General features: G+C 51.9%; 1 protein-coding gene across 5 annotated transcripts in view; it reads right to left on the reverse strand.

Moving 5' to 3' along the window:
* SEMA5B (semaphorin 5B) overlaps nucleotides 1-21,752 on the reverse strand; it is a 114,354-nt gene that overhangs the window by 44,862 nt on the left and 47,740 nt on the right. Inside the window, exon 1 of one of the 5 annotated variants that reach the window (XM_059162853.1) lies at nucleotides 1,529-1,754. The exons of 2 other annotated variants lie outside the window; for them this stretch is intronic. The gene's annotated coding sequence lies outside the window, so the exon portion shown is untranslated. Of the gene's footprint in view, nucleotides 1-1,528; nucleotides 1,755-21,752 lie in introns of those variants that run through there. 2 more of the 5 variants (XM_059162857.1, XM_059162855.1) reach the window with 2 other exon arrangements.

Genomic DNA, 21,752 nt, shown 5'->3' on the forward strand with positions numbered 1-21,752 from the left:
CCTCGCCTTCCATGGGACTTCTCCCGGGCTCATTTTCCCAGCACAGACAGTGGGAGGAGGATTAGTAGCAACCCGGGCTGGGGGGGTGGGGCGGGAGCGTGGAATTGCTGAGTGCGAGGGCAGGAAAGCAAGGGAAGGGCAGAGGACCAGGGCCAGAGCTGTTGGGAGGCCCAGTGACAAAAGGAGCTTTGCTCTTCTCTCTGGGGCAAAGGATGAGGGAGGCAGGGGCGGAGTGTGTGTGTGGGTGAGAGAGAGAGACAAAGAGAGGGCACACGAATCCCACCCTCCCATAGAACCCAAAGTGGCCCCCACTGTTTGCTGCATGACTAACTCCCCAGGCCTTCTTGCGTCACACGGGAGACCATCTTCATTTACCAAGCCATTCAGTACGGGGACAGACAAGGGGGTCCGTCCCAGTGTCTTGCAGGTGACAGTCCAACAAAGGAGAGGGAGGCCTGAGTGGAGAATGAGCAGGAAGGGAGGTTATGAGGGGGGTCTGCAGAGAGGTGCAAGGTGTCCTGAGAAAGGGAAGAGAGAGGAAGGCCAGGGGCTGGAGGTCTAAGATGCCTCCTGTGGAAGGGAGCACTCTTTGAAGGAGAGAAGTGGGGAGCTTCCCGGGACATCAGGGGCAAAGAGCATTCCAGAAGGACGGAATGGCAAACAGCACTCAGCCCTGGACCATCCTCACATGAGCTACAGAGGCTGGAGAACCGGGCAGGGCGCACTGAGTCTGGAGAGAAAGACCGAGGCCAAATCATGGCAAACTTTCACAAAAACCTACAACATCAGGAGGGTTCCTTCTGCTGAAAGGAGGACTAGTTGGTGGTTGGGGCAGCGGAAGGATGTGGTCAGATCTGTGCTTTGGGAAATTGGGTGGCGGTGGCAGCAAGAGCAATGGGTCAGAGCTGGCCGCTGGCCTGCTGGGCAGCTCAGAGAATGGAAGTGGGCACCTCTTGCTCCAAGAGACCCCAGCCCCACACCCAGAGCACGGTGGATCTCAGGCCTCATCTGCACCCTGCAGAGGACACCCCGGCTCAAATGCAAGTGATGGTCCTGGACAGAAGCAGGGAGGGACTGGGGGATGAGGTGGGAAAGGCTGTGTCCCAGAGCAGAATCAAGGCAGCAATGGAGACCACTCATGTTGCTGTTGCCGGGGGTCCTCTCCAGAGAGACCGGGGACCCTTTTCTTTTGATTGGTAAAAAGGGTGGAATCAGAAAGGAAAAGACAACCTATGACCCTGATGATGAGGGCTTACATAAACAAGGCTGCTATGTACTGAGAAATGCCAGGTACAGTGCTAAGTTCTTTCCCTGCAAGACTTCATGGCCATTTGGCAAGATCGCTGAGAGATGCCTTTGCTATCATTCAAGGATTACCCTTCACAGTTGATAGAAGGAAGTGGAGGTTGGCAAGGCTGAGGACCATGCCCAAGGTCCCAGTGCCAGTGGCTAAGAGAGGAGGGATTTGAACTCAAGACGGTCTGCTGCAGAAGCCCAAGTCTGGACCACCCCACACACGCCATCCTACCTCGAGGAGATGGGATCCCAGCCCTCCTGGCACCTTCCAGAGCCCTAACTCCACATTCTCTCCAGGCAGCCTTCAGAGTTTCATTTGGTTTCCTGAGTTGGCTTCCCAACCAGGGAGAGCACTTTCTGGCTATAAATTATTAAACTGACTTCCTGCTGCAAATCAGTCTCCTGTGAGTTGGGGCTGTGGGACCCAGTTTTCCAGGTCCTGAGCAGCTACAGAAAAGGAAATTCCAGAGCTGACAGACAGGGCTGAGTCCAGACCTCAGCCTCGTTGCTAACAGCCACACCCCAGCCCCCAGCACTGCAGGACTGCCAGGGGCCAGGCTGGGTGGGAGAGAACGAGACTCTTCTTTTTGTGCCCACCTCATGCTCAGCCCGGGAGCCCTTGAGGATCTTTCAGGAAGGGGGCACGGTTGGTCCTCCTTCCCAGCCCCTCCCTTCTTGCCACCATTCAAAATCTCCACTTGGCTGCCTGCCTGGGGAAAAGGGAGAGAAAGAGAAGGAAAGAAAAGAAGAGGAAACGGGGGATACCAGGAGCAGGAAAGAATGCATTCTGTCTGCGGTTTGGTAAGGAGGGGAAGGCGTGGGGGCGCCCCTCACTCCCCCACCGGGGCCACCAATGCCATCTTCCCACCCACCCATCACTCACCACTTGGGGGGCAAAGCTTAGCCAAGCTCAGCACAAAGATAAAATTGAGATGCAGATTCCTTCCCATTGCTCTGAATAGAGCAGATTGGATACGGATTTTCCTCTTTTCTTCCCATTTAGACCATCTGGACAACTGGGGCCCAGAGGGAAGGTTGGGACCAGGTGGGGGAGGGACAGAGGCTCAGAAAGACTTCCCAGCACTTTTCAGCTCTGGAACCTGGGAGTGAGCACCCCCACCCACTTTTCCAGGACCAAGTTCATTCCCTGCCTTTGCAAGGTGCTCTCGGCTCTTTGACCAGGACAGGTCCTGGTTGGGTTCTCCTCTCCCCTCACGAACTCCAGGCAATGCATTTGCCCCATCAGCGAGGGGTACTCCTTCTTGCGGTCCCACCCATATCCCCCCAGCTGCAGTCAAACCCAGATGGAAGATCAAAGGAAAAAGGCAAGCACAGAAAGTTGAACAGGAAGGGCTCTTGAAGATCATTTAGTTCAACCCCATATTTTACAGATGAGAAGACTGAGGCTTTAGGGAGAGTGTCTAGCTCAAGACTGGGCAGGGAGGTGGTGGGGGAACCAAGACTAAATAAATAGCAACAACAGAGACCGTGTTACCATATATGAGGTGGTATTCTATGCTCGTTTTGCCATTTAATCCACACAATAACCCCCGGGAGGCACACACTATTATCATATCCATTTCGTGGATGGGGAAACTGAGGCACAGAGCAATTAACTAGCTTGCATAAGGTCAAACTGTCAGCCAGATCAGAACCCAGGCCGTCGGGCTCCAGAGCCTGCCCTTTGCACAGTCTTAGTGCACATCATGCTGGAAAATGGCATTATTTGACATAGCCTCGTGAGCTTCTCACCAGGGCTCAGGCGGCTCCGGTGATCTTTTGCAAATGAGAGCCCTCTAACGCACAAGCCCACGGCCATTCTGTCTTTATAATCATGGATCCCTGGCTTGCTCCAGGGAACAAAGGATGTCCACCCAAGGTAAGAATTGAAAACAAAAATACAAAGGGAATGTTCACATCACTTGGGAAAGCAAGCGAGCTCCGTAGGAGAGGGCACATGTGTGATGGCAGATGGGCCAAACGCATGAGGAGAGAACCGGTGTGGGAGGGGGCTGCACAGGTTAGACCCAGGACGCTGCCTCATATTTGCAGAGCAGCTCAAGTGAAGGGGAACAAATGTTCGGTTCATGCCTGGCACAGATCAGTATTAGGAATGGCGATGGCGGTCCCACGAAGGTAGTATGATGACGAATAGGGACTTTCCCCCCCAAACATTCTGTAATATTTTATTGTTTTTGCAAAGAAAAGGAAAACAGACTTGCCTACTTTAATTGCTGAAATTAAATGCTAAGGATGTTGCCAAACACAAATCAAGCTTATCTATTCATTAGAACAGCCGCCTTTCTCTCCTCCCCATGGGCAAGCTCTCTCCGTGGAAACATTTTGCTATCAGATATTCAGTTGCTGTATAAAATGAAAACTGCATTTGAAAACATGCCTACAACTCAAAAATAGACAGCAAATCCGGGAAGGGCCCAGGTTTCCTTGGGGTTTCAATGACAGATTCACTGGCTCCACATAAACCTTTGCAAAGGAGGGCCCATTTCTGTTCCCGCTCCCGAGCGAGGTTTGACACCCAGAAAGCCAGTGCTCCTAAAAAGATGGGGGGTGCAGGTGGCTGCACAGCTGTGTGAGTACTTGATGGCCTGCACTGGCCTGCGCAGTGAAAACCGGCTGAAACGGGCTGGCGGGAATGCAGAATGGAGCAGCCGCTATGAAAAACGGTATGACGCCCCCTCAATTAATTAAAAGTAGAATCACCATCTGATCCAGCCGTTCCACTTCGGATACGCCCCCCCAAAAAAGCTGAAAGCAGGAACTCCAAAAGGTATTCGTGCCCCCGTGTTCACAGCAGACTTACCCACATCAGTCAAAAGGGGGAAGCAACCTAAGTGTCCACTGGCAGACGAATGGTAAACTAAATACAATGGACTATGATTCAGCCTAAAAAGGAAGGAAATTTGGCCACCTGCTGCCCCATGGATAAACTCTGGGGGCCTGACCCTGAATTACAATAAGCCAGACACAAAAGGACCAATACCGTATGATTTCCCTTACATGAGGTACCTGGAATGACCAAATTCATAGCCATAGAAAGTAGAGGGGGGGTTGCCAGGAGCCGGGAAGACGGGGTACTGGGGTTGTTATTTCCTGGGTACAGAATTTCAGTTTGCAAGAGGAAAGAGTTCTGGAGACTGTTGGCGGTCCGGGTTGCCCAGGAATGTGAGTATACTGGTACTACTGAGCCGTACGCTTCAAAGTGGCTAAGATGGTACATTTTATCTTCTTGTATGTGGCCCCAATTTAAAAAACAAAAAAAGAGCTCCTAAAATCCGCTGGGCTGAGGAGGACCAGGAGATCTCAGGAGGTGGGCTACAGGCCCCCCAAATGGTCAGGTCTTCTCTCTGCTCTTCCCTCAGCGTGGGCCCCTGCCAGCCCCTCCCTCTTCCTCCTGCAGGGAACCCTGATCCCTGACCAGGGCCAAGTGAGCCCCCTCCTGTTCATCCGCACCTTGGCTGTGTGTATGGGACGTTGGGAAGTTCAGGGATGAGGTGTGGGCAGCAGGAGAGGGAGGGGAGCCACCGAGCATCCAAAGGGACAGACCCTGGAACGAGCTGAAATCACTCAGTGAAAGGGGAGAATTTCGGGTGAGTCCATGAACATGCGGTGAGCGAGGCCAAAGAGACGAGGTTCAGTGTGTGGCCAGATTTCCCGACAGACTGTGGGGTTGTCACCATACCCGCTTCCTGTTGCTGCTGTAACCGAGCGGCCTCAGACAACACGTCCATTCTCTTCCAGTTCTATGGGTTAAAAGTCAGACATCTGTTTCAATGGGCTAAAATCAAGGTGTCGTCAGGACTGGATTCCCTTCCAGAGGCTCTAGGGGAGAAGCCACTGCCTTCCTTTTCTGGCTTCTAGAGGCTGCCCACATTCCTTCCATCTTCAGAGCCAGCAGCACCGCCTCCCTCCAGCATTCTCCCATATTTACCTCCCCCTCTATCACACCTGGGAAAAAGTCTCCGCGTTGAAGGACCCTCGTGATTACAATGGGCCCTGCCGGGTAATCCAGGACCATCTCCCCACCTCAAGGTCCTTAGCCGAATCACAGACGCAATGGCCATTCTGGTAACACTCACGGGTTCCAGGGATAAGAACATGCATATCTTCGGTGGTCGTTTTTCTGCCTACCACACTCATCCAATGTATTCTACCCAATTGTTCACACCTGGCAAGCATTTCTGATACCCCCTCCCCTCCCCCCAGACACATCTGTGGAAGAAGGAAGAGCAGTAAAGGATCACCAGCAGGTCGTGGTCACACAGTCTGGGGGTGGGGGCGTGGGGGGAAGAGGCTACTGCTGAGGGAAGGGTCAGGGGGCATGACGTGAGAGCCTGAGGGGGGCAGTGGGGAGAGAGTACTACAGATGGGGGACAGGACGTACAGGGAGGGGGAACAGCGTGTCCCGTGGGAAGGAAGACGGTCCCAAAATTCTAAGAGGAGATCATGGGAAAGACCTTCCATGAACTGCGCTTCAGACACTGGCGCAAAAGTTGTACCAAAGGGTGATTATTATTCACTTCCCACAAGGATTTTCCAATGTGTTCTTCAAGTAATGAGTTCCACTGTGTTCTTAAAATAGGATTTACACCCAATTTTTCAGTAACACATAAAGGCATGCTTGTAAATCTATTGAAATGAAGTGAGACCAGTAACATCTGCTGCCTTCTGTGCTGGGTGGGGGGTGGGAGTATCAGAGGGAGCGGGAGGGAACCTCTGCCGGACAGGGTGGGGCTCAGACTCCAGCCTGGGCCCCCACGAAAGCCACCCACCTTGTGCTCATGCCCAGCTGCCACCCTTCCACACACGTACAAACACACCGACAGTAGAGAGGTGAGAGGGAGGCAGGCCACAGGCTGGGGAAGGGCTCCATGCCTCGAGGACTCCACAGCCCCGCGCCTTCTGCCTTGCCTTAGAGATGAGAGACTTTTTCAGGGTGGCAAGGAGTTGTGCATCGGTGTTGGTTAGAGAAGCTTGCATCCCTCTTAGGTGCACAGGCACAAGGGGCTGCTGGTTGCCTACGGGGTCATTTCTGGGATGACACTGAAACTTTCCATGAGGGACAAAAGCCTTTCCTTCTAAAGTTATTAAAGACGCTGGATGGCCTCAAAAGGGCAAAACTGCCACGATGTAAATGGATGATTTCACATGTCTTCGAAGGAATAAGGGCATTAGTTCCATTTCCCTCCCTGGGGCCATAGAACTTGCTGGAAATAGCCCTTGGTCTTTAAAGCAAAGAACATAGAAGAAGGGTCATCAAAATCTTGGACACTTCCTACTTCTCTGTCATTACACTGTCCACGTTCCTCCTCAACCTTTATGTTGGCCCTAACTTTCATTTCTAGCTCTTTCTCCCAGACGTGTGCTTCTCCAGGTTTCTATTCCCCGTTCCCTCTCCTCTCACTCTGACTGCTCCCAGGGTGGTCTCAGCCCCCACTCGCTCCTGCCAGGGCTCTCACTTGTACCCCAGCTCCGTGAGTGCCCCAGATCTCACCCCCTCTCTTTGAACTCCAGACCACATGGCCATCTCCACATCAAGTCACACAGACATGTCTACAGCAGACTGTCCCAAATTCACTTGTCACCTTTCTCTCTTCACCTGCTCCTCCCATGTCCCCCATTTCTGTCAATGGAACTATGATGTCCCCAGGTATCCTGACTCACATCTCAGTATTTCCAGACCTCCCCTGCCTCCCCTGTCTGGTCCACTGTCAAATCCTGGCCCTTGTACTCTGCTGCAGATCCCAAACCCAGAAGTCCTCAGGGGCAGCAGGGGCACATGAGTTAGGTGGATGGGGAGGGGACAGCAGAGGACAGAAAGGCATGGACCCCATATGGACAGGACAGCTGGGACTCAGATCCCTCTTCTCCAGCTGACTGTTGCCTTCTCAGGACACGGTCCTTGATCTGTCCATTTCTCCCACCAAGTTACTAACCAGGCCCGACCCTGCTTAGCTTCCAAGATCAGACGAGATCAGGCACATTCAGGGTGGTATGGCTGTAGACTCATCTGTCCATTTCTAAAGAAAGTCTATCCATCTGGATTCATGCGAAATTCCCTTATTGTTTAAATGCTGGCAATTACTTGCATTTTTTGAAATCCCTAGGTGCGTTAATCAAAACATGTCTGTTTGTGACCTCAGGGCTTCAGTCTCTCCTATTATTCCTTCTCTCTGTTCCCAGTGTCACTACTCCAGCATGCCCATGCTCCCCTCCTGGACAAGAGCACCACCCCCTCAGGGTCACCCTGGGCCACTTTCCCCAACTTCCTTCTGCTGGTCTCAGGCCCCCTGCACCAATCTGGGCTTTCCAGGTACAGAGGGTAGTGAGGGTGAAGGAGACAGATAAGAGAAGGCTGATGCCACTCAGGGTAACAGAGCCATTAATTAACAGAGTTAAACATCTGGTGTTTAATTAACACTTTCCCTCCTCTTTCATCCTCCTTCCCATTTTCCTTTCCCAAGGGGGCTTCATGGTGGGTAAAAAGCAAATCAGAAAGCAGGAGGGCAGAAGGCAGATGTGGGGAATGGGATGGGAAGTCGTGGCTGGCAGTGGGGCAGGGGGAAGGGTGGAGAAGTGAAGTCCATGTGTGCAGAAGGGAAAGAGGACAGGCTAGGGAGAAGCAGGTTTACGATTCAGCAGGTGGGACTCAGATCAGTCCACAAATTTCTTTGGCAGGAGCAGGGGCGGAAGCTCAGTGCCTAGGATCGTACAAGGAAGTTCACAGCTCGTCCTGTGATTGCCTCCCCACTGGATGATATTCATTCCCCCACCACTCTCAGTAACATCCCCATGTTGCAGAGTGGCAATGCTCCCAGCCCCAGGTAAGATGCTTTCCCAACTTTCATGCAGTTAGGGATGGCTCTGTGTATCATTGCAGCCAATGAGAAATAAGCAGAAGTCAGCTACAGATTTTGGAAAAGTGCTGCTTTCCTTATAAGAGAATAGAGTAAGCTGGCACCAACCCCTTCTGTCCTGACACCCTCCTTGGTGACTTCCTTGAATGTGATGTCTTGAGCTATGGCAGCCATTTTGACACTATGAGAGACAGGCTGAGAGAATGACAGCACACCCTGATGATGCTGAGCCAGGAGACAAAGGCCAGCAGCTGCAGTCACCTCTATTCTTATGTCCTTATGTTTAAAGTTATTTTGGTGGTGCTTTTGTTACCTGCACCAAAAGTATTCAAGGAGGTCACAAACTGATCCCTTGCTTATTTAGAGGTGAGTGACGTCAAGAACACACACTGCTGTTCAGAGCATTTCACAGCCTGGATGGCTCAGGACCGGAGATTAGGGACTGGAAAGATGACAGCAGGGTGGGCCGTGTCTGCATTAGATGGTGAGCTTCAGGCGGAGCCCTCTCTTCCCTGCCTCCCCAGAGCCAAGCACAGAGCCTGCCATGTAGTGAGAACTCAGCTGACATGCACGTGTTCTGCGAATGAATGGAGGAACGGATGGATGTGCCACTGCTTGGCAGAGGTCTCCCAGTGACAACCAGCTGGCAGGAAGGGAATATTTAGCAGCTAGCTTGAATCTAGCTCATTCAAGACCCATGCTTCTCTAAGGCCAGCCTGGAACACCACTCCCCTTCAGAAAACCACCCCCCCACCCCGACCCATCCAGTTCCTACGATGCGCACCTATCCTCTTACTTGGCATTTGATCCAACCTGCCTGTTTGTTACGTATCAGGCTCCCTGGTTAGACCAAAAGCCCATTAGGCAGATAACACAATCTTTTCAAAGTCCCCAGACACTACCAGTGTCTTGAACACTGAAGACCATTGATAAATATTTTCATTTGAGGTTGATGCTTTGGGGGTGGGGTGGGACTAAGAGGTTGATGATTTAAAGAGTTCCTTTAAAGAATGAGCTCTCCTAAAAAGAAGAGTCCCCAGATGTCTGTAGTGTTACCTGCAATTTTACTGTTAGAAATGAACTATTTTGCCTAGCTGAGTCACCTCAAGTAACGCGCTTCGCCATTCTGAGCAGCAGTTTGTGCAGCGGGAATAACAACAACAACAATAATAAAAAAGCTGCTTCCCAGTGCCCTTTTGAGAAGCGAGTCAGCGTGAAATTTCATCATAAGAATATTTATTAGAATAAGCCTTTACATATGATTGGTCTTGGAAGAATTACCCCAATAATTACTCACTGTGGAGTGTAATCTTATAGACTTTAGGATAGAGAAGAACCTTAGACTACCCCCCTTTCCAATCACCCCACAAATGACCTCTATATGGTTTTCAGAAATACATGAGGAACTTCTTGAGTTTAATTAATGTGGCTTTTCACAGGAGAGAAAGAGGAGAGGACGAGTGTGGGGTTGGAATAGCTGTGTAGCAGGTGCTGCTGGCGTCCTGCCCAGACCCCCATTCCGCAGCCAGAGTACCCATCCCCCACCCCCAGCAACCTTCTTGAGAGGCTGGCCCTGAGCCCAGGGCGGGCTCCTCCTGGAGTTATGTCTGGGAGACGAGTGGGCAATCACCGAAGTAGAAAACCCAGCCCCCAGTCCTGGGTGCACCAGCTTCTGGTCTGTAATTCATGCCCCAGAGCTCCCCCGGAGATCGGCAGGCTTCCCCGGATAGCACGTCTTCAGCTGGCCTTGTCCTCTGCTCTGTCCAACTTCCCTCACACCCTGGCAGGTGCTTCAAAAGGGCCCTTTGACCACTTGCACGGGAATCCCAACCAGCTCAGACTCTGCTTCTCGGGAATCTGCCCAAAAACAAGTCCTTAGGAGGCTTTGAAGAGGAGGGCTGACAGGAGCTGGGGGAAGGAGCGCGCTGTTGTCAAGACCAAACTGCATGAAACTTTGGTTGGGGGCTCTTCCCTTCACCCTGTTGGTATGACAAAGTGTGGGCCAGGCCCAGCCCTCAACCCCTTCTAGGGCTGGAACCTTGACCAGAGCCGGTGTGGGCACCTTCTTCCTCTAACCTGTCTTTCTCTCCTCCATTCCTCCCTCCCTCCAAGGAAATTCGTGAATCCTCTCCAAGGCTCCAGGATGTTTTCCTGGAAAGCTAAAAATCCAAACATCAATTGGTCTCCATGTCACCCGATTATCAGGATGGGCCCCCAGGAACGTTTAGGCTCACAGACTCGCACAGTCCTCGGGCAGAAAGAGCCTTGGGGGAATAGTGTAACTCCCCTTTGCCGTTTAATTTGGATTATACTTCTGCATCCATGCTCTCCCTGCTCATTATAATTGTTATAATTACGGGCTGCTTTAGTCTTCACTAAGCCATTTACACAGCTGGACAGAATCAGAAATGCATGGATGCTAATCCCCCACTCCAGGCCTTTCTTTCAGGGTTGGTCTCCTCAGAAGCAAGAACCTGAGTCAGAAGGAATAGTGATCCTGGGGGTGATCTAGTGGTGGCCTGGGTGGCTGGAGGGGTCCAGCCCTCCCAGTGCTGTCCCTTTTATTTACTTCTTTTGACATATTTTATTTGATTATTTACCTTAGAGATAGAGAGCGTGAGAGAAGCGAGCAGGGGGTTGGGTGGAAGGAGCAGAGGGGGAAGGACAAGAAGACTCAGCTGAGCACAGAACCCAACACGGGGCCTGATCCCAGAACTCTAAAATCATGACCTGAGCTGAAATCAAGAGTCAGATGCTTAACCAACTGAGCCACCCAGGTGCCCCAGTACTATCCCTTTTAGATTAGAAGAGAGAGGAGCTGTTTGCATCCCAAACCCCAAGCCAAAACACAATGGGACATACCATTTTTTTGTGAGAAAGGGCAGGGGGAAATCAGGCAAATTTGGATCTTCCTGAGGTTAATAATGTTTGTGCGGACACCTGAGGTAAATCTGTCCATCACCCCCAGGTCTAGGCAACACAGATCCTCCCCACTCCATTGAGGCTGGCTTCAAGGAGGGGAGGAGGAGTCATGTCACATGAACATCTCTTAGTGACTTCATCCGTGTCTGGCACCCACCACTAACAGGACATTCTTGCATCTCTTTTGCTACACAAACCAATACTTATCAAGGGCCCTAATAAATGCCACGAGCCCCAAATATTAGGGACACTGTCTCTTTCTTTGCAGTACCTCTCTTTTAAGAATTACATGATCATTGATTAATGCTTACATCTGAATCCATTTTCCTCACCAATGACGCCATTTTGCCAAATTCAATACCCGGGTTTCCGGTGAAAAGACATGGTTTCTGCTGTCTGATAATTATAAGTATAACTAAGCTTATTATGTTCTTTATTCTATGACAGTATGCTAATGGTTTCACAAATGTTATCGCATTTCATCCTCACCATATGCCTATGAAATAGGCTTTCCAGACTTTTGATAGGTGAGTAAACAGGGAGGTTGGGTCCCTTGTCCAGAGTCACACAGGAGGTGGCTGAGCTAGGATCTGACCTCAGATCCATTGGATGTCAAAGCCTGTACTCTTAGCCTGTTTCCTATGTCCAGATCGAGCTGCTATTGAGGTGTATTCTCTCCAGAAGGGAGGAAGCATTGGTCTGGCCCCGGGGGTGGGGTGGGGTGGGGTACAAAGCAGGGAAGCTTCCTGAGTCTCCTCCACACCCCTGTGTCCAAGGTTGAGCCCAACTCGGTCCCTCTCCCACTGCCCACAGTTTGCTCCTCACATCCCATTCCATCTCTCTTCATACTGAGATCTGGGTCCATTTTCAGTCATGATTATCTGTTCCAGCCTCAGCATTGAGAGCTCCCAGCTCCACACTCCCCTGCTCCATCCCCCAGACACCACAGCCCCCGGTCCTCCCAGCCTTCCTGGATCCCACTTGGATGTAGACTTCTGGGGCAGGCAAAGTCCCGCCCCCAGCTGAGCTGCCCACTGCTGGCCCTTCTGTCTCTCCACGTTAGCCATCAGCTGGGCCAGTGGCGAGGGTGGCACAGAGCAGCCAGGCAGATAATCCAAGGTAGTGGGGAATGTAAAAATCATCTCAATTTGGCTGTGGAAGGTATTTTTGGACTTACAGTGGAATGTGGGTGTGTGTGATGTGCTGGGAATTCACAACACTTCAGACCAAATCCCGAAGTGAAACCAGTAGGACCTGATGGCTGGCTTTGGGAATTAGAGTACGGGCTTCCTTGTTCCTGTTGCCTGCTGGGCCCGGGAGCTCAGCGTCCCAGGATGTTCTCCCAACCCCGCGACACTCAGGATCTGGTGAAACAGAGCAGCTCCCTCTGTGTGAGTCAGACCCTGACCTAGAGCCCTGGCTGCAAACTCAGATGCCCGCTGCCAGGGGCTGGGCAGCCAAGGGAGGGAGGCCAGCTGGTGGTACACAGGAGGGAGCGGCAGAGCGAAGACTGTAACCCCTTCAGAAGGGCACAGCCACTCTTCAGAGGCAGCTGCTGCTCAGCTCCAGCTGATGACAGAAGGCAAACAAAACACATCTGTGCAAGAACTTGGCCCCCTGACAGCGGGTTCGCAATCTCCAGCCCAGAGGTTCCTCACATTTTAGCCTCGATCACAATCGCCTGGAGACTTGTGAAAATCGATGATTGGGGTCCCTCCCCCAGGATTTCTGGTTTAGTAGTTCTGAGGTGGGGCTCGAGACTTTGCCTTTCTAGTAAGTTCCCAGGTGCTGCTGAGTCCAGGGCCACATTCTGGGAACCACTGTCCTATCCTCGTGGGCCTACGCTAGGGGGCTTAATTATTCCTTATTTTCTAGCATTTGCTCGCTTTTTCTTGGGAAGTGTCAACTCCAGAGGCAATCATGCCCTTAAGAAGCTGAAAGTCATTTGGACACTGAAGGAAGAGTGGTCACCCCTCTATTAAATGACAAACAGTCCAGAAGCTTTCATGTATCGTATCACATTTAATTACTGCAGCGAGATTACTGCCCCCATGTCATGCTAGGGAGCTGAGGTGCACAGACATTCACAACTCGCTCAACCCCATAGCTAGGTAGGTGACAGTTCTGGGACTGGAATCCACATCTGCCTAACTGCAGCGTCGCCTTTGCCGAGCCACCAAACTCCATAGAGAAACAAGGCCTCTCTTTTGCCCTCTTTCTGGGGGTGGAGCAGAATGGCCTCCTCTTTTCAGAGGCCCTGCTAAGCTTGTCCACTGCAGGCAGCTCTCATAAGAAGGGCTGGATCAAGAGCCAGAGACTAAGAGAGTGAGCATGTGTCCTCTGCCTCATTCCAAAGGGAAGGATCCACCAACACCTGGTCCTCGGGCACTGCCACAGCAGACAGGACAGGCTGAGTGTGGGGCAGTCGAGGACCCTAGGAACGCCATGCCTGAGGGAGCCACTCCTGAACAAAACACCTCAGTCCTTGGGAATGCATCAGAGCACGACGAGGGAATCATCCGGTTAATGTCTGTAAACTCCCATGGGCAGGAATCCTGTCTTTTCTGCTCGGCACTGTATCCCCAGCTCCTAACACAGTACCTGACATGCAGACCCAGAGTTATTTGTTCACTGAGGGGATGACTGAACGGTGGAACAAAAGGTAGGGGATCCTTGCTCTTAGCCAAAGGGAGGTTAGATAACGTGCCCACTCGTGGTTGAAAGTTTAGATACTCATAAAGCAGCCAGCTTGGAGAAGGAAAACGTGGCAGGTGAGAATTCTGCTCAAGGTAATTGATAGGAAATGTTTTTGGAATCCGGTGTGGGCTGAGAAGCAAATATATTAACAGGTCTGCTAAGAGGTGACAAGAATAATGTCATATTCCTCTCTGGATTCCCCAGCCCCGATGTCTGTTGAATGAATGAATAGGAGGCCCCATCCTGAATGCCCAATGAGGAGGGTCTCCACACACGGCTGCATGGGTGGTGCCAGGCTTCTGCGGAGGAAGCCTTCCCTGAGGCTTTCGGGCAGCCAGGTGGGGTGTGGGGACAAGTGTATGTGCTGTGCCGGCACTGCCTCTCTCCCTGAGCTAGTCAAAGGGCACTGTCCCAGGCGGGGCAGGGTCAGACGCTGTGCTCAGAATCATGGGGCCCCGCTGGCCCCTTTCTCTTTAAAAGAGGGATCATGGGGTGCCTGGGTAGCCCAATGTGTTAAAGTCTCTGCCTTCAGCTCAGGTCATGGTCTCAGGGTCCTGGGATCGAGCCCCGCATCGGTCTCTCTGCTCAGCAGCGAGCCTGCTTCCCCTTCTCTCTCTCTCTGGCCTGACTCTCTGCCCACTTGTGATCTCTCTGTCAAATAAATAAATAAAATCTTAAAAAAATAAAACAAAAGAGGGATCATGACTACAACAACACTAGTGGTAATGACAGCTACTTCATAGACTCTGCAGGAAGATGAAATGCCGGGGAGGTGGTGGCACCACGAGTCGAGTAAATAAATGTTCAACGAAGGCCTCTCAACCAGACCCACGGGGGCCCAATCATGTCCCTAGTGGCAGCTGGTGAGACCTCTCCACAAAACTAGTTCTTCAGTATTTCTAGGAAACCGGCAGTAACACACTTTTTGGGAGTCGCGCACTGATGTCGCGGGGAGTATGCGTTGAACGTGTGATGTGTTCAAATGAACACAACTTCAGACCACACAGCAACAGGTATCCTTCTGCTGCCCCGAGGGAAGGGTGCCAGCTCTTTCCCCTGCCATCCAGCACTCCCCGGATCTCTCCCCTCCCCCAGTTGCAGAGGCGCAAAACTCAGTCTAGACCTGTCATCCTCAGAACGTGAATCAAATACAAGTTATTCACAGTTTGCACGCTGTTTTGCACTATCTGTGCCTTGGGCTACGGTTTGACTTTTTTCAGCTCTTCATTTAACCCACTGGCTTCACTCCTGCTCCTGGGCTAAGAGGTCCAGCCCTGGGGAGAGACTTCCCCGGGAGTTAGTGAGGGTGGTTAGGATGCTGGCTTGGATGCAGATGAAATGGCTCCATGGAAAGGCTGGGGTCAGGGAGGACACACACCTCCTGCCCTTTGAGGACCCCGTCAGATCCCCTATGAAGTCTGCAGGCCCTAAGAAGGGCCACAGATCCGAATGTTCAGAGTGCGAAGTTAACCTACCCCGGCCCTCCCCTGCTGTACCCTCTCCAGATCTTGAATGCAATCTTCTCCCCAAGTCAAGCCTTGATGGCCGCCCACACTGGATAAGGCTCTGAGCAACGTGGGCCTGGGAGCCTGAAACTGAGAGCCTGTCCTCATTGATGACAGGTAATTCTGAGGGCTCACATACCTTGATTCAGAAATCTGGAAGCTGCAAATGACTGAATCCCACCATCTCCAGAAAAATCACTCTTAATACCCGCTTTGGGGAGTGAGCAGTATTGAGACCATGGCAAAAGAGAGAAACAACAGCTAGTCATCAAGCCCAGGGTGCACATGCTGGTCCAGCTCAGCTTCTGAGATGCCAGCAGCCAAGGACAGCACCCACACCTCTATCCTGCAGGCGAGTCTTCTCCCCTACCCTCGGTGACCTGGGCAGGGCCTGGCAGGCTGCAGGAGGTGCTGAAATCTGCCCCCTTTCCTCTTACAGAAAGGAAGGAAGGAAAGGAGTTGGGGGGAGGGTGGAGGAGAAAAGAAGGAGGGATATAATATGGACAGGGACTAGAAGGGAACAAAGAAAATTGAACAGCTCATCTGTTAAGGTCATGAAATGGAGGGAGACTTTTTCTTGGTTTATGTTATTGCTGTTATGGTGGTGTTTGTGCAATAAATAAAACAGCGGAGGGCTAAGAGACCGGAGTTCATGCTCAAGGAGAGTCGGTGGCCTGAAGATTCCCAGGGAGGGCAGCGAGTGTAGAGCCCAGGTTGGGGGCGGAGAGTGGCAGGGAGCCACTCCAGGAGGGTTTCCTCCTGGAGGGCCGAGAGTTTTCTCCACCAGGCGTAGTTCCTGTTGATCTGGGTCTTGCCAGCTCAGATCCCCGAACTTCCAGAACTTAACTGTGTTCCAACTCATCGGGCAAGGCCACGGGCTGGGAGCTGGTTGCCATTCCCTGCGCATACCCCATCGGCACCCAGATCCATCTGGCAGCACGTGGTTGGTTGGCTGAGGGAAGCTGGGAGAAAAAGCCCAGGGACACCACACCCCAGCTGCTCCCCACACATGCTACACACTTCAGCCCAGGGAGGAAGAAGGCTTACAGGTGGTTGGCTGATGGCAAGGGGAGGCTGGGACAGAGACAGGGCGCACACAGCCCCACTGTCCAGCCCTCGCAAGAAGCCTTTCCAGAAAATGCTTCCATCATCCTCCCCTGCCAGGTGAGCCCCATTCCTCCTGCACAAACAGGTAAAAAACAGATTTGAATGAAGAGCAGGTCTGGGACTGCACCACCACCACTGCCCCAAACACACACCCTCCATATGGGAATACGCACATGGGTGCACATTCAGCTGCATGCACACACACGCACACAGATGCCTACAAGGCTTCTGCAGGTACAGTAAGAACCTCACTGCTGCCCTAGCCCCAGGCATCTATGAGGCGGGTCCTTCTGGTTGGTGGGAGGGGGAGGTGGCGGGGCAGGGCACGTGCTCAAAGACCTCCCAGGTGGAGAGTGTCCAGGAGCTGAGCAAGCCTTGGGGCTTGGTGGAGGACAGGACAGAGAGCTTCAGCCCTGGGCCAGGGGATGGGAAGAGAGGAGGGGGTTCTTTAAGAGAAGTACAGTGAGCTCTTTCTGACCTGGTATAAAAGCAGCCCTTCTTAGAGACAGAAAGATGGTCAAGATCTGACAAAGCCCTTCCAGTGCTTAATGAATGTCTCTCTTTAAACCTGGTCATTGGTGCCAAAGTCCCCAAGCTCTGCATTCATGGAGCCCAGTTATAAAAAGAACAACAGCTAACAGCCTTACTATTTGCAGGCATGTTTCTGTAAGGACTGTTACTTACCCTACAGGTCCTGCCCCCACACCCATTCCCTTTTCAGTAATGGAACTGCCTAGGTATACAGTGGCCATGGTAGGGTTAGAGGAATGCCCGAAATGCGAGAATTCTGGGGAAGTACCTGGAAGTGTCCTTTCCTCAGGCCCAAGGACAGTAGGGACCTCGAAGGGAGTGGGAAGCAAGGTCACTTTTCTCCTAAAAGCTTTAGTTAAGTGACTACAGGTGTGGTGTACAAGCAGCCGTAGGGAGCACTGCACATGGAGGGACAGAGAGTGGGTGCTAGGCCCGGGGCAGGGTAGAGGGAGGCACAGCTGAGCCTCTGCTTGCCAGGAAAACCACGCGTGGCTGGTGGCAGAGGAAGAGCGATGGCTTCCCCCCGTCCAGCTGCACCTCTCCCAGCTCGGGCCCAGCCTCAGCAGGGACGTGCACAAGACCCCGAGCTAGGGACTGATGATGACTCCCTGGGGATGTGAGGACCCAGGCAGGGACCTGCCAGCCTCCTCCTCCTCCCCACCACTCTCCTCACCTTTGTGGGAGCACCCACACAAAACGCACAGCCCTGGGTTCGAATCCCAACCCGGGCACTCCGAGTAGGTTTCCTCACCGGGAAGACCAAGCAGTGCAGTTGCAAAGATTAAAAAGGAACGTTTGCAAAAGCACGGCACTGGCTAGCCCCCAGAAAGCACTGGATAAATGTCAGCCACTATTTTATCATCATTATCCGTGTTGTGATTATGTGGACCCTCCACACGACTCACCGCGGATGCTCACAATAGTCTCCTAAGAACGCTGCCTATCTTTCATCTCTCCTCCCCAATCTGTCCCACACAGAGCTGCCAGAATGAACAGTCCACGGCGATGATTTGGTCACATCATTTTGCTGCTAATAAACCTTCGCTGGCTTCCCACTGCCCACATGATCAAATCCAAGAGCTCTTGCCATCTGGCACAAGCTACCCTTCCTGCCTCCCCTCTGGCCGTTCCCTCTCCATCCCCCACCACCCCCTCGGTCCATCCCCAGATCCAGCTACCCCTCCTGCACTTGCCCACCTCCCTGTCTTTGCTTCTACTGTTCCGCTGCACAGAAGGCACTCTCCTCCTCTGAAAACCTCCCCATCATGAAAACCTTCCCATCTTCTAAAGCTCGCACAAATGCAGGCTCTTCCACAAAGCCTCTTCTGACCCTCCCACAGCTAATGGCTTCCTTGGCTGACAGATCGGCGTGTGGTTGATACTATGGCTTAGCATGCATCCACCCTGTGTCTGGCTGTGTTTCTGTGCGAGGTGCTTCTCAAAGTGTGGTCCTGGCACCAGCAACATCTGCAACCCCCGGGAACTTCTACAAAGTGCAAATTCTCAGCCCCCTACCCAGACCTACTGGATGAGAAAGTCTGGGGAAGAGGCCCAGTCATTTGTTTTACCCAGCCCTCCACACTCGGATGCACTGGGAGCTGGGCAACCACTGATGCAGGATACCTGTAGCCTGCAGGGGGTGCCTGGTACACAGGGAGGTGGGATGGGTGAGCTCAGATCACCTGGGTAGCGTTGAAACAAGACTGCTGCCTGGGCCTCACCTGCATAGATTCTGATTTAATTGCTCTGGGGTGGGACCTAAGCATCCAGGGTTTTTTCCTCCCAACTTTTAAGGAATACTTTCAAATATACAAAGCAGTTAAACGATTGAACAGTGAACACCTGTATACCCACCGTCTAGATTCTGTCATCAATGTTTCGCTATATTTGCTTTATCACATATTTATCCATCATCCCTCTGCCCATGCATTCATCCATTTTATTTTCTGATGCATTTCAAAGTAAGTTGCAGACATCATACACATCACCCAAACACAGGGGGAGTGATTTAAAATCCCTCCAGGTGGTTCTACTGTGTAGCAGGGGCTGCTCTGATCTCAGCTGGGAACTTCTGACAGCCTCCTACCCTCAGTTCCCACTGTGAAATGGGGATAATGGCTATGATGCCAGCTCTGCCTCCCCATCGTTGCAAGGGTGGAAAGAGATCACATCAGAGAAAGCCCTTTGTAAAGAAATACAATTAACAAGAACCAATCACGGACTCCAGGCTCAAGAGAAAAGTGTGCAGAGCTGTCACATCCTGAAATGCAGGATGCCCAGTGAGATCTGAATTGCAGATGAAGTCTTTTAGTATAAGTATGCCCCAAACATTGCACGAGACACACTTCTACTAAAATAAGTTTCAATGCTTATCTAAAATTCAAATTTTACTGGGCATCCTGTATTTTTATTTGCTGAATCTGACAATAAAATCGAGGCTCTGTCCTGGGGAGGGCAGCAGGTCAGGACCCTCAGCCCAGAGAAGAGTCAGGGCTGGGCAACAGCAGTACTGCTATGCTCAGCCAGCCTCTCTCAGGTGCTTTAGAACACATGCTTACAAAGCCAGGACTGGTGGGCAGAGGCAGACAGTGGACTGCTTTAAGCTGACATCTGCCCAGGTGTGACTGTGATGTGAGGGCCAGGGTCTTACACATAGCAAGCCAGTGTATTAGTAGAGGTTCTTTCGGTAAACAGAACCAAAAGGGTGTGTGTGTGTGTGTGTGTGTCAGAAAGGGAGGTTTATTTCAAGGAATTGGCTCCTGTGATTATAGAGGCTGGCAAGCCCAAAATCTGCAGGGTGGGCTGGAAGAATCCCCTTTCACTGAGAAGAGGTTAGTCTTTGTTTTATTCAGGCCTTCAACTGATTGGACCAGGCCCACCCACATTACAGTGAGCAATCTGCTTTATTCAAAGTCCACCAATTTAAATGTTAACCTCATCCAAAAATATCCTCACAGAAACATCCAGAATAATTTTTGAACAAATATCTGGGCCCCATGGCCCAGCCACATTGACACAAAATTAACCATCACAGCCAGCAAGTCTCAAACATTAGGGCACAAAAATATCACTTTGGGGAACTGATTAAAATGCAGATCCCCAGGCTCCACCCAGAGATTCTGATGCATTAGGTCTGGCATAGTGCCCAGGAGCCAGCATTTTAACCATCATTCCAGATGGTTCCTATCCAAAAGCTCCATGTTCCCACTTCGGGAAGCACTACAGTTCGAGTTCAATAAATATTTGCCAACTAAAGGAATGTCGAAGTCAACAGTGTGGGCAGGAAGATGTCCGAGCCAGGGCCAGATCACCCCTGCAAGACTGTGTCCTGGAGCTCTGGTGTGGAGACAGCCGTGGCAGAAGAGGAGCCTTGCCAGCCAGTCCTAGCCCAGGTGGGGATGCACAGCAGCGTGGGCAGACAGCCATGGGAGATAGATGGCAAGACTTGTGCCTACACCAGCCCTGGCCCTAAACTAAAGGGTGAAGCCCTGAACCTCCCCTCACCCCACTTGGACCCTAGAAACCCCCTCTCTCTCCAGTGGGAGTTGGTGTACGTGCTCAGCCTCTCATGAGCCGATGAGATCATGGCTCAGGAATCCGTGTGCAGTTGGTTGGCCCTGAAAAGAACCTCTCACTCAGCTGGGGAAGTGAGCAGCTGAATGCTCACAGGCTGGGGTTGGGGGGGAGGCGGGCTGCCTGGCTGCAGGATCACAGCATCCCAAACACCAGCCAGCCAGCATTCTTCCTTTCCTGCAGAAAGGAGGAAAATCGATCCAGGACAGTAGAAGCCCATTATAACACAGCTTGTTTTTTAATGGACTCCCATAAACCATGGGTCAAAGTTATGTCCCTGAAAACCTAACAGCTAAATAGGAAACAGCCTGGGAGTGGAGGGAGTTAGGCAGACAGAAACTCGGTGGTTGATTAGCCTGTCTTCCAGGACCAGCTTCGCAGAGTAACGGGAGTTAGGCGAATGGAGGTCTTGGCCATGCAGCCCAGAGTGAAGCTCTGCAGGGGTACAGAGGAAGGACAGGGGGTCCTTTCTGGAAGACTCGCTCACCCTCAGCCTCCACGGAGTGTGTAGGTCCTCCATAAATGCATGATCAGCTTACCTGGGCAAATGGTAAGGGAGAGAACAGGGCAGGAGGGGAGGCTGATGATGGTTCCTCCTCCCAGGCCCCTTGGGCTCCTGTCTCTATGTCCTATGGCTCTGGGCTGCTCTGTCTGCCCTTTTCCCATGATCTCAAAGCCACCATGATCCCTCACCCCCAGTCACCCTGCCTCTCCCCCCATGCTTTTAACTTCTTCAGCTTGCCCTGCCATTGCATAGTGCCTAGGAATGGGGGTTCAGAGGGAGAAGTGGAAGAGACATTTAATGAGACATTTTTCAACGAACACCTTGAAAAAAAGATAATGGGCTGGAACTCTACAAATTGGAACAGGAACAAGATATCAATGGAACAGGAGGTGGGGGGAGAGAGTCAAAATCTTCAGGTCTCTGAAAGGCTATCACCTAGAGGGGATGACCAGAGACAGCCAACAAAACAAGGCAAAGAGAGTATAAGGAAAATCAGAATCAGAATTGGAGCCGTGGGGCAGATCCAGCTCTCTGAGGGCACTCAGGAGTGTCCCCAGGGGGAAATGTCACTCCACGTGACACAGAACTCAGAAGCTGGCCTCCCAGTCCAGAACCCCCTGACCACCCACTATGGATTGTCATCTATGAACATTTCCGCACTCTCCCTGAGTCTAGTCCTGTGTTTAGTTTACGCCACCTCTGGGGGCTATAAGTTCCAAAGATGCTTGTTACCCGCCATGT

This window comes from Mustela lutreola, chromosome 2 (genome assembly GCF_030435805.1).
Source record: "Mustela lutreola isolate mMusLut2 chromosome 2, mMusLut2.pri, whole genome shotgun sequence".
Classification (NCBI taxonomy): Eukaryota; Metazoa; Chordata; class Mammalia; order Carnivora; family Mustelidae; genus Mustela; species Mustela lutreola.